Source organism: Lathyrus oleraceus, chromosome 5 (assembly GCF_024323335.1).
Source record: "Lathyrus oleraceus cultivar Zhongwan6 chromosome 5, CAAS_Psat_ZW6_1.0, whole genome shotgun sequence".
Taxonomy (NCBI): Eukaryota; Viridiplantae; Streptophyta; class Magnoliopsida; order Fabales; family Fabaceae; genus Lathyrus; species Lathyrus oleraceus.
Genome location: NC_066583.1, coordinates 176940794 through 176954171, shown reverse-complemented (window position 1 = coordinate 176954171; position 13378 = coordinate 176940794).

The window sequence follows — 13378 nt, the reverse complement described above, 5'->3', positions numbered from 1 at the left end:
GAAAAAGGGGTTGCCCCTGTTGAAGTGCGTACAGATGTACGATATCCATGCAAAGCAAATGGCAGCATCTCATGCCAATCTTTGTACGTAACTGTCATCTTCTGGATAATCTTCTTGATATTCTTATTAGCAGCTTCAACAGCCCCATTCATCTTAGGTCTGTAGGGAGAGGAATTATGGTGTGCAATCTTGAATTCAGCGCACAACTCATCCATCATCTTATTATTCAGATTAGATCCATTATCAGTAATGATCTTATCTGGCACACCATAACGGCATATCAGCTGGTTCTTGATAAACTTCACAACCATCTGTCTAGTCACGTTCGCATACGAAGCGGCCTCAACCCATTTGGTGAAGTAGTCAATTACTACGAGAATAAACCTGTGTCCGTTGGACGTTTTCGGTTCAATCATGCCGATCATGTCGATTCCCCACATAGAGAAAGGCCATGGTGATGAAATCACATTCAGAAGTGTCGGAGGAATATGAATCTTATCCGCATAAATCTGACACTTGTGGAATTTCTTCACATATTTGCAGCAGTCAGACTCCATTGTCAGCCAATAGTAGCCTGCTCTTAACATCTTTCTAGCCATGGCATGTCCATTGGAATGAGTACCAAATGAACCCTCATGGACCTCAGTCATCAACAGGTTTGCTTCGTGTATATCCACGCATCTGAGCAAAACCATATCGAAATTTCTCTTATACAGTACTTCACCACTGAGGTAGAAACTGCCTGACAACCTTCTCAAAGTTCTCCTATCTTTTACAGATGCCCCAGGCGGGTAGACCTGGTTCTGGAGGAAATTCTTGATATCAAAATACCAAGGCTTGTCATCATTGACTTCTTCTACTGCAAATACGTGAGTTGGTCTATCCAAGCGCATCACGGCAATTTTGGGAACTTCATTCCAATACTTGACAACAATCATGGAAGCAAGCGTAGCAAGAGCATCTGCCATCCGATTATCCTCTCGAGGGATATGATAAAAGTCCACTTCTGTAAAGAAAGTTGAAATCCTTCTTGCATAATCTCTGTACGGAATGAGACTTGGCTGATTCGTCTCCCATTCACCCTTGATCTGATTGACAACCAGGGCCGAATCACCATATACATCAAGATGTTTGATTCTCAAATCAATACATTCTTCAAGTCCCATAATACAGGCCTCATACTCAGCCATATTATTCGTGCATTTGAAAGTTAGCCTTGCTGTAAGCGGAATATGGGTGCCATGAGGAGTAACAATTACTGCCCCAATTCCATTTCCATACTGATTTACAGCGCCATCAAACACCATCGTCCATCTGGAACCAGGTTCCGGACCTTCATCAAGCGTTGGCTCATCACAATCTTTCATTTTCAAATACAGAATTTCCTCGTCAGGGAAGTCATACTGCACAAACTGATGATCTTCAATCGGCTGGTGCGCTAAATGGTCAGCCAAGATACTACCTTTGATAGCTTTCTGAGCTCGATACTCAATATCATACTCAGACAACAGCATCTGCCAACGGGCAATCCTCCCAGTTAAAGCAGGCTTCTCGAAGATATACTTGATTGGGTCCATTCTGGATATCAACCAAGTTGTATGATTTATCATGTACTGGCGCAAACGCTTAGCAGCCCAAGCTAAAGCACAACACGTCTTCTCAAGCATAGAGTACCGAGACTCACAATCAGTGAACTTCTTACTGAGGTAGTATATAGCAGATTCTTTCTTCCCTGATTCATCTTGCTGACCGAGGACACAACCCATCGAGTCTTCAAGTACGGTCAAATACATGATCAGAGGTCTTCCTTCCAAGGGCGGAGACAAGATCGGAGGTTCAGATAGATATTCTTTGATACTGTCGAAAGCTTTCTGGCAATCCTCGGTCCAATCATGAGACTGATCTTTCCGAAGGAGCTTGAATATCGACGCACATGTGGCAGTCATGTGGGATATAAATCTGGAAATGTAATTCAAGCGGCCAAGAAAACCTCGGACTTGCTTCTCAGTTTTGGGTGCAGGCATCTCTTGTATTGCTTTGACCTTGGCAGGATCAACTTCAATACCTCTCTCGCTTACCACAAAACCCAACAACTTACCAGAACGGACTCCAAATGTACATTTGTTCGGATTCAGGCGAAGTCTAAACTTCCTCAGACGCTGAAAAAGCTTCAACAAATGCTCAATATGCTCAACTTCCGTTCGGGACTTAGCAATCATATCATCAACATAGACCTCTATCTCCTTGTGCATCATATCATGAAACAAGGTAGTCATAGCTCTTTGATACGTGGCTCCGGCGTTCTTCAAACCGAAGGGCATCACTCGATAACAGAATGTTCCCCAAGGTGTGATGAATGTTGTCTTCTCCATATCTTCGGGTGCCATTTTGATTTGATTATATCCGGAAAATCCGTCCATAAAGGAAAAGACTTTGAATTTAGCTGTATTGTCTACCAACATGTCAATGTGTGGTAGAGGAAAATCATCTTTCGGACTAGCTTTATTCAAATCTCTGTAGTCAACGCACATACGGACTTTTCCGTCCTTCTTAGGAACAGGCACAATATTGGCCACCCATTGAGGATATGTAGAAGTCACCAGAAACCCCGCATCAATTTGCTTCTGAACTTCCTCTTTGATCTTCACTGCCATATCTGGATGAGTTCTTCTGAGCTTCTGCTTCACAGGCACGCACTCAGGCTTCAAAGGCAGGAAATGTTGCACAATATCTGTATCTAGACCCGACATGTCTTCATATGACCAAGCGAGATATCGGAATATTCTCGTAGCAAGCTAATCAAATCCTTCTTGACAGACTCTTCAAGAAGTGCCCCAATCTTCACCATACGAACACAATCTTCAAACCCCAAGTTGACTGTTTCCAAATCTTCAAGGTGCGGCTGAATGATCTTCTTCTCGTGCTCAAGGAGACGGGTAATCTCATCAGGAATCCCTTCATCATCGTCTTCCTCTGCCTCGAATACAGGGGATTCAAAATTGGGAGATGGCGTTGGATCATTATGTTCAATGGGTTTTAGAATCAACCTGCATAATGATTTTGGTTAATGAAAAACTTTAGAATTTAAACAAGCAAACCATTATGCAGATGAAAGATGTTGCTTTATTCTTGTTTTATGGGTTTTTTGTGATCACTGATTTCATGCAAAAGCAAAAAGTGAAAACAAATGTTTAACAATGCATTAATTGAATGAAAATATCATTGTATTAAATGCTGCCAACAATGTCATCACTTCTCCTTTTGGCATGGGAGAAGGGTTTTAAACAAAGTGAACAATTACTCTGATCTATGGATGACTGTAGGAACATCTACAGCGACCCAATTGTGGCAGACACCACCAGGAATGATGAAATTGTTCAAATCCTCTGCATCCTCTTCCAAGATAGCAGCAGCTTCTTCCTCAGGTTGATCGTCATGGATGAATCCTCCACTCGTGAACAACCCTTGCTCATTAAATGCCCCAGAACAGTAGCCAATGCCAGCCCAGGATCTGTTGTCTTCAAGCTCAATCACCTTCCCTAAACCAGCTACTGCACCACATTCAATGGCCAGCTTCGCATCTTTGTAGGAAGAAAATGAAGGAGACTTCTTCTCAATTGGTTCATCAATAGATAAAGCTTGGAACGGAGTTCCAACCTCATCCTCGGCATCAATATATGAGAAAGAAGACAGGTGGCTAACCAGGAGAGCCTTTTCTCCCCCTACCACAACCAGTTTCTTGTTCTTGACAAATTTCAGCTTCTAGTGTAGGGTGGATGTCACGGCGCCAGCCTCGTGAATCCATGGTCTGCCTAAGAGACAGCTGTAAGATGGGTGGATATCCATTACCTGGAAGGTAACTTGGAAGTCACTTGGTCCAATTTTGATTGGGAGATCAACTTCCCCAATCACAATTTTGCGCGACCCATCGAATGCCTTCACAACAACACCACTCTGCCTCATGGGAGGCCCCTGATATGACAATCTCGAAAGAGTGGTCTTCGGCAGTACATTCAAGGATGATCCCGTGTCCACCAGCACGTTGGACATGGCATCAGATTTGCAATTCAGGGAGATGTGTAAAGCCATATTGTGGTCTCTTCCCTCCTCAGGGAGATCAGCGTCACAAAAACTCAAAGTGTTGCAAACGGTAATATTTGCAACAATACTATCGAACTGCTCAATCGTGACGTCGTGATCAACATACGCCAGATCCAATACCTTCTGCAGAGCCTCCCTATGGGGTTCTGAATTCAACAGCAGAGATAGAACAGAAATCTTGGATGGCATTTGTAGAAGCTGGTCTACAACATTGTACTCACTCTTTTTGATGAGCCTCAGCATCTCATCAGATTCTTCATTCAAAGTGCCGCTCGGGCCAACTGAAGAAGTATGAGCCTTTTGTACAGAGGAGGAGGGTTTGGCAACAGATGCCAGATTCTGGATATTAACTGCCGTCCCCACAGGACGCTCGACGGTATCAGAAGCAACAGGAGCCTTGGGAGGTGCGGAAAACACGCGACCACTACGGGCCAACCCGCTCACATCAGCGATGTTGGTTACAGACGTTGAAGGCAAAGGCACTTCTACCCCATCCTGCACAGCAACAGGGTTATATCTGAATGGCACAACTTTGTCTGAAACATAAGGCACAGGGCCTGCAGGCTTGATCACCAAAGACGGAGAGACCTTCGGCTTGCTGCTATCATAGCGAATAACAACAGGCTCGGGTAATTTGAACACTGGCGAAATAACGTTCACCTCCGGCTCATCTTCATCCACATTGCGATTTTGAAGAATCTCAATGGTACCCTCATCCAGCAATTCTTGAAGCTCTCTTCGCACCTGGTTGCAACCCAGACGGTTGACTGAACAAATACGGCACTTGTCGTGGTCATGCTCCATGTGGCTGTACTGACACAGCAACCGATGTAATTGGACCAACGACTGTCTAATATGGCTTACATATTCACAGATTTCCCATGCGCGGGCAATGGGTTCTTGGTAACATTCGGGCCTGAATCTTCAAAGCTCAAAATTCCACATCTCATAAGGTCTTGAACCTTAGTCTTGAGTGGGTAGCAATTCTCAATGTTGTGACCCGAAGCACCGGAATGATAAACACAGTGCTGGTCTGGTTTATACCACCATTGGGGATTTGCAGGCACGACAGGAGGATCCCTGGGAGAAACCAACTTCCTTTCCAACAAGGAAGGATAAAGCTCTGCATATGACATAGGAATTGGATCAAAGCTGATCTTCTTCCTATCATAATTCAAATTGGCTTGGTTGGTTGTACTTCCACGAGGCTGGTAAGCCTGTTTCTGTGGACGCTGTTGTTGATACTGAGGCTGTTGCTGCTGATGCTGATGTTGAGGTTGCTGGTATTGAGCATTGTCTCTGAATACAGGTGCTATATGAGCCACCTGGTGCTGATTGCTGTTGCGCCGTGCAGGCTTCCTCTGAACAGAGGGTCTTCTGGGCTTGGTATGGGATTGCACAGCATGTGCCTCCCCATCCTTCTTCTTAAACATCCCATATCGTTTAGAAGAAGAGCTCTCATCTTTTGCCAATCGTCCTTCACGGACCCCTTCTTCAAGTCGCATCCCCATGTTCACCATCTCGGTGAAATCAGAGGGAGCGCTTGCTACCATCCGCTCATAATAGAATGAGCTAAGAGTCTTCAGGAAGATCTTAGTCATTTCTTTCTCCTCTAGCGGTGGAGTGATTTGAGCAGCCAGCTCTCGCCACCTCTGGGCGTACTCCTTGAAAGTTTCCTTTTCCTTCTGGGACATGGCCCTGAGCTGATCACGGTCAGGAGCCATATCAACGTTATACTTATATTGCTTGACGAAGGCTTCGCCAAGATCGTTGAAGGATCGGATATTAGCGTTGTCCAAACTCATGTACCATCTGAGCGCAGCACCGGACAGACTGTCCTGAAAATAATGGATCATAAGCTGATCATTATCCGTTTGGGTTGACATCTTCCTGGCGTACATGACCAGGTGAGCAAGTGGACAGGTGTTCCCTTTATATTTTTCAAAGTCAGGCACTTTGAATTTAATCGGAATCTTGACACTTGGAACAAGGCACAACTCGGCAGCAGACTTGCCGAAAAGATCTTTACCTCTGAGGGTCTTAAATTCCTTCCTCAGCTCAAGGAATTGGTCGTTCATAGCGTCCATCTTTTCATTGACATCCGGGCCCTCAGACGGCTCGGAATGATAGATGGTGTCGTCTACCCTCGGTATGGTATGCACGACAGGAGGAGCATCAACAGGGACCGGGCTAGATGCCGGCATGTGAGCAAAGGTTGGAGCTGGCAGATCAGGCATGAAACCTGGAGGCATACCCCAAGGGAAACCGGCTGGCATAGCATGAGACGCAAAATGGGCACTGGCGGCTGGCACAGTCGGAACCACAATCTCAGAAATAGCTGTCCTCTGGACAGGAGTTGCAGGCGGTTGAACAGGTTGATTCTGAGCAGCAAGAAGTTGCTCCATCAAAGCGCCAAGTCTGGCGACCTCTTCTTTCAATTCTCTGTTCTCTTGTTCTAGCTGATCCATAACTTTTGCAGAATTGGCTCGAGTATAGTACCGGTGAGTCAACTTGTCTTCAAAATAAATGAAGAACACAGAGTCAGAACAAGAAGACCAGAAACAAGGTACCTGCTTATGCAAAATGATGCATGAAATGCTCGTGCATATGCTTTATTTTATTTTCAAGGAACCCTTGGGGTATTATTTGCAATTTTGAATTTTTAAAGCATTTATTATCATTATGGAAGCTATCTCATTCAATATAATCGAGACAAAGAAGTACAGCATTTTTTGATTCAATTACAAGGAGAAAAGGAAAATAACATCCTATGGATCCCTAATAGCTCGGGATGCTGGAAGACGAGAAACACACAGCTTCTTGATCTCTCTCTCATAGGCAGCTTCCATATCTGCTTTCTCCTTAGCAAGTCGATCATACTTCCTTTTCCAGAATTTGGAAGACTGAGGAAGCAACGAAGTCCAAGTGTCGTTGGGATCGTCGATCACCCGATGCTCGAGAAACTCAATCAGAGCGTCCTTCTCCTTAAGCTGCTGTAGCAATTCTTCTCTTTCACGGATCCAAGCACGTGAAAGGTCTTCTTCTCTCAACTCCTCTACACGTTGGGTAGGGAGGATTGAAGGCCCAGCCACATCCAACGGTGTAGGTCTCTGATGGTCGTATGGCATTAAGTACACGACAACTCTCTGTCTGACCCAGGAAGTATAGGGCTCCAAAGCAATACAGTTCTTCGGACCCAACTCGTTCCTACTCTTCTTGCAGATCTTGCGCCAAGCGCGGACAAATCTGACTTTCAGGCCTTGGGGATCTTTACCCTCCTGAAAGAACACACCTTCTAACAGAATGTTATGAGGTTTATCCTTTAGGGGGAACCCAAGCTGACGTCGTGCGAGAATGGGGTTGTAGTTGATCCCACCACATGTACCAAGAAGAGGCACATTAGGGAATTCACCACAATAGTCAATGATCTGGACGGTATCATACACGCGATCATACCAAGAGATATCATCATTAGTGAGAGACATGAGCCTCTGAGACCACCGTAGACATCCCTTGTTCTCCTTGAAGGCAAGAGTCTGCGGCAAGTGCGAAATAAACCACTTGTACAGCAAAGGCAGACAGCAGACAATAACTCCTCCACCCTTTGCATTCCTCAGATGCAAAGAGACATAGGCATCACCCAACAAAGTCGGAATGGGATTAAGAACCGAAAAGATCCTGATGGCGTTCATGTCCACGAACTTGTCGAAGTTGGGGAATAAGACCAACCCATAGATGAGCAGCACAAATAAAGCCTCAAAGGCATCCTCACTCATGGCCTTCCCATAGATGGTAGCTTGAGCGACGAGGAAATCAGAAGGAAAGCCCTGAATTCCACCTTTGGTAGTCAGGTTAGCTTTAATCAAAGCTTCGTCTATGTGCAACAAATCTGCAATCTCTCGAGCGGTCAGAATACTCTCCAAGCCACTGAACGGCACCTGATCCAAAATAGGAATCCCAATAAGATGAGAATACTCCTCCAAAGTAGGCAACAACTGGAAGTCCGGGAAAGAGAAGCAGTGATACAGAGGATCGTAAAACTGAGCCAAAGTACTCATCAGTCCCTCATCAACCTGAGTAGTCAACAGAGGCAGAAGCTTCCCATAGCGAGCTTTGAAACCCAAGGGATCTAATACATAAGATGTCAGATTCCTTAACTCTTTCACATCGGGCTGTCTAAAGCTGTACTTCTTTGTATGCCTTTTTGGTTTTTCCATGTCTGAAAATTTTGCAAATAAACCCTTTAAGTTCCTTGAAAATTTTCTTTTTTCTGATGACATGAGATGCAGATGAATGCATGAATGCAACAATCACACTCAAGGATCAAGCAAGTCACACTAAACAAAGGTCGTGGGAAAGCTCATTGTATCCCTAATATCAATCATCCATTTTGGTGGATTTAGGTTTTCACCTTATCAACACCCAAGTTCCATTGATATTAACGGTACATGAACCGGCTCTAACATCCTTAATATCAATCATCCATTTTGGCGGATTATGGTTTGCACCTTATCAACGCCTAAGTTCCATTGATATTAACGATATTTGAACGACTCAACCACGAATCACGGGTTTGCTGAGAGTCATGAGCATGGAGTCTCGGTTAAGAACCACCCAAAGGGAGTGTACTAGGGTTTAAACCTGCTGGACATGTTCTACCAGAGGTTCCCATAATCATCGTCCCATCTCTCGGATATTATCGGAGGAACGAATACTCGTATTCCAAGAATATTCTCAAGAGAGACTCTAATGAGTGTAGTATCGCGTAACAATCGCATCAGATCTTACATCTGAACGATCTCCGCACTACGTCCTAAAAATAGGCCAAGATGGGTTTGGTAAACTAAGGTCCTTGGCTTCTAAGGCACATGATTGAAAGAATAATGCCTAACCACAAATAACTTGTGTGACATTATTAATCCAACATGACCTCCACCAAGTGAATGGACTCGCAAGTCAACTGGCTAAGGAATACTCCACACCAGTCAACAAGACTACGCCATTCTCCTATCCTAGAGTGCACTCGAGTTCGGGTATAGAACTCACAGAGATCACCAAAGCAAACAACAATTGTATATCAAGCAATTCAAACATTACAATCAATACAGTTATCCCAAATTGTACAAAAATATGTCAAATAACACATAAACAGATATCATACAACAAGGGTGAAAAGTAGGCAATACCACCAAGGAAGGTCTAATGTTATCCCCAGCAGAGTCACCACTTTTCTGTAGCGACGTATTCGTCGCTATATGATTTATTGATTAAACCATAAGCAATGTATACAATGAATCGAGTCGCCACCGCACTTTTATTTATCCTAAGGACTGGTTAAAAAGCGAACAAAAACCTAAGAAGTTTTACACATAGAAAACCAATAAAAGATCAGAGAGTCTGGGTAAGGGGTAAATTACACAATGGGAAGGTGTTAGGCACCCACCACGTCCTAGGTACTCCTAGGGAGCCCTTTTCACACTTGTTGTATAAAAAATGTTTATTTGTTTTGACATATTGTGCAAACATGAATGGGAAGATGAGAAAAGAATGTACAAGTTAGTTATTTTTGTGTTTGAACGGATGAACCCGTTGCCTACGTACCTTCCATCAAAGGTAAGGATCAAAACACCGTAGTTCGGCTAAAAGATTTCCAAAAATTAGTGAATTCATTTTAAAACACAAGCATTAAGGCTTTTCATTACCAATGGGAGAAAACTCAACCCGAATCAACAATCCACCATGCGAGGACGGCTTCAACATACTAGTGAGGGGTTAACCCTATAATAAGTATGGAAGACTTACAATCAACTCACTAAGGATAAGGTAAGATTTACATCAACCACTATGGTAATTAAAACCTAAGGCTAATGCATGAAAACATATTAACAATGGACAAAGCCAAAACAATTGAATGGGTGAAGTTAATTGATTATGATCATTCACAAAATATGGTCAAGGTATGATTAAGATTGATTCAAAGAAGTATTATGAAATGGATTTTGAAAAGTCAAGGACTTATGGTCCAGGTTTCTAACTTGAAAAGACATGAAGATGTTTGCACAACAAGTCAAAGTTTTTTGAAAGCAAAGTGAAAAGGTTTAGGACAAAGAGGGTATGGATGATGGAATGTAAAACTTCTTAGAAAGGTTCACCTCTTGAGATCATATAGAAGATGATTCAAGTGTGTCCTTAGGAATGAGCAACAGAACAAGCAAGCAAATAAAAAGCAAGGTGATACTGGATGCCATCAATGGACTTATACCAATCTCACAAACAAAAGAGGATATCGGATGCCAATAAATGGGTTTACACCAATCTCCTAAGACAAAACAATGATACCGGATGCCATCAATGGTCTTATACCAATCTCACAAAGCAAAAGCGGATATCGGATACCAATAAATGGGTTTACACCAATCTCCTAAGGTAAAACAAAACTTGGATGTCAGATGCCAATTTGTCTGGACTTATACCAACCTCCAACAGATGATCATAGGAATAAAAAACGCCAACAACATGGTCTTACAATTGCATCCTCACATACAACAAACAAACAAAAGCACCAGGCTAAGAGGATATGAGTGACCAATGAAATGGTCTTACACTCTATCCCTTCCAAATCATAGGAACAATGGCCAAAGAACATGGTCTTACAATTGTCCTCAATGGGTAAACTCAAACAAACCACAAGAGTATGAAATGATGATCATGCAATAATGAACAATCAATGATGATAAGTGCACAAAGGCAAGCAAGCATGTACAAATGCAACAAGCAATCAATCAAACAAAGTCATTTAGCACACACTATAACCAAACAATTAGGCTCAATCAAAGGGTTAGACTTAAAAAGTCAACTGGAATAGGGTAAATGGTGCTCTTAACCTTGACATTGAGAGCCAAGGTGAAGCAGATGAAAGGATATGAGGGGTGTGCCTCATCACTCTTATCCCTGGTCAGGGAGAGCATTGAATATCAGAAGGTGTGGGAGTTCAGAAAGATGGAACTCTCTCCACAAGTTAAGGACTCGATAGATCTTGGGTTTTTACTCACTATGCATCAACATATGTGGTGTGAGCAAGGTGAGAGACTCACAGAATAGTAGGAGATAGGCTACATATCTCTTTTGTCTACCAATTGCCTCATATGAGGTCTTTTCCTGCTTGGGGACAGAGTTAAACAATCACAAACATCGCCTCTTAAGGAGGACTTCAGACAGTTGCCTGGCTAAATAACAAGCCAGGTCTTCCAAACTACATGGAGACAAGAGAGTATACCTCAATGCTTAAGCAAAGCAAAGCAATAGCAAGTTCTCAAAGGAACTAAAGCGACTATGGTACCTGAAATCAATCAAATATAATCAGTATACCAATCACAAAGTCAAAACAGACAAGTTATGAACCAACAGTCAACACAATCAATCATATGTGCAAAGCACAAACTCAAAGCAAGTGAGCTAAGCATCCTACAAAATAAACCAAGTTAGTTCATAACAATCAACCAAATTGAATCAACTTGAATTAATCTCTTCAAAGCATTTCCTTCTTAACCTGAAAAGTCAAACTCAAACATGAGAAGTAAGACCACTAGGACAAGCCTATGGTCAAAAGGAGGTGAGAAATTCAAAACAGCAAGTGAAAATTGATCAAAATCAAGATTTATCAAACAAGAGTAGAATCCAATTGGTCTCACATCCAAACTATGCACCAAATCCATTTCATAAGCTAAACATGTCAAACTATGCATTTTGGAATCACATTGGAGCAAACAGAATGATCACAATCAAACCAATACCAAAATAGCTCAATAAATTCCCAGAAAATTCAAGCTTAAACAGAACACATTCAATGAGCAGCAGACCAAATTTCATGCTATTTGGACCAGAGGAAGTATGGAAATTAAATTCATGAAGTCATAGTATGCAAGAACAAACTCAAACAAGGCCACAAATCATGTATCAACTTTAGGCAAGTGTAAAACAGAAATGGCATAAGATAAATGAACCACACCAAAGCCAAAATGAAGTTAAACATGTTAAGAATCAATCCACAAAATTTCAGCTCCATATGATAAGGCATGAGAATTTCACAAGTCATATAAGTTGAACACTCCACAAAAGTTCACAAATGACTAAACAGCAAAGAAAAATCCAATCAAATAGGAAATGAATCTAAAAAATCTACAAAACATCATGCTCAAACTAGACATATAGAAGTAATCACATGTAAAAATTTAGAGCAATTGGCATAGCATAAGCATGGAAACAAAATTCAAGAAGTTGGATAAAACCTAGTGTGACATACATTGTCACACTCATGAAGATCACATCATATCTCTCAATCCAGAAATGCAAAAATAGCAAACCATATACCAAAATCACCAGGAATGAGTCTAGATCATGCATATAAAATTTCAAGCATTTTGGAGCAAGCATCATGATTTCATGAATGAAATGGCAAAACATATGCAACAAACATACATGAACAAAGACATTAGACCAAAATAAAAACCAGCCGTGCACAACTTGAGTTATCATGCTCATAAAAAACTAGATGAAAAATGGAGATGGATGCAAAAATTCCCAACCAATTTGGATCATCCAAGAGTTATTTATGAACTTTTGAAGTTCAATCACAAAATGAAATAAACATTTATCAATTAAAATGAATTTAAATGGAGGCAGTGGCATTATTGTAATTCAGACGCTCACTAAATGAAACGCTGCATTTCATTTAGTGAGGTGGCAGCGCTCAATTGGCCAAGGGGCGCGGGAAACATGAATTTAAACACAAGGCAAGGCAACAAAGATCTGAACGCGATCTGGAACGAAAATCAAACGCATTCAACATGTTCTTGATGTTCATCATCATCATGAACTTTTTCTCACAAAAACTAGCAAGCGATATACCAATCGAATCATCACATCATGTAGATCACTAATCTAACAAGCAATTAACCTAATTCTAATCATGCTTCACGGATCGAGCAATTTAAGTTTCACATTCAAAGGTTCAGATCAAGATATTTCATTCGATACTCAACGAAAATTCATGATTCAAGTTGCAGTGAGCTCAGCAAGGAATGATCTATCAAAGCCATATCATGATTTTAGCAACTGTAAGAATCGAATTCTTACCTCTTGAAGTTGCAGATCTTGAATCTGATGATTTCGAGGCTTGGAAGTTGAAAACAGAAATCCAATGATGATTAGGAAGATGACTGGAAGTGGAATTTTAGCTCAGCAGCTGATAACATGAAATTATATCACATTTGAAGAC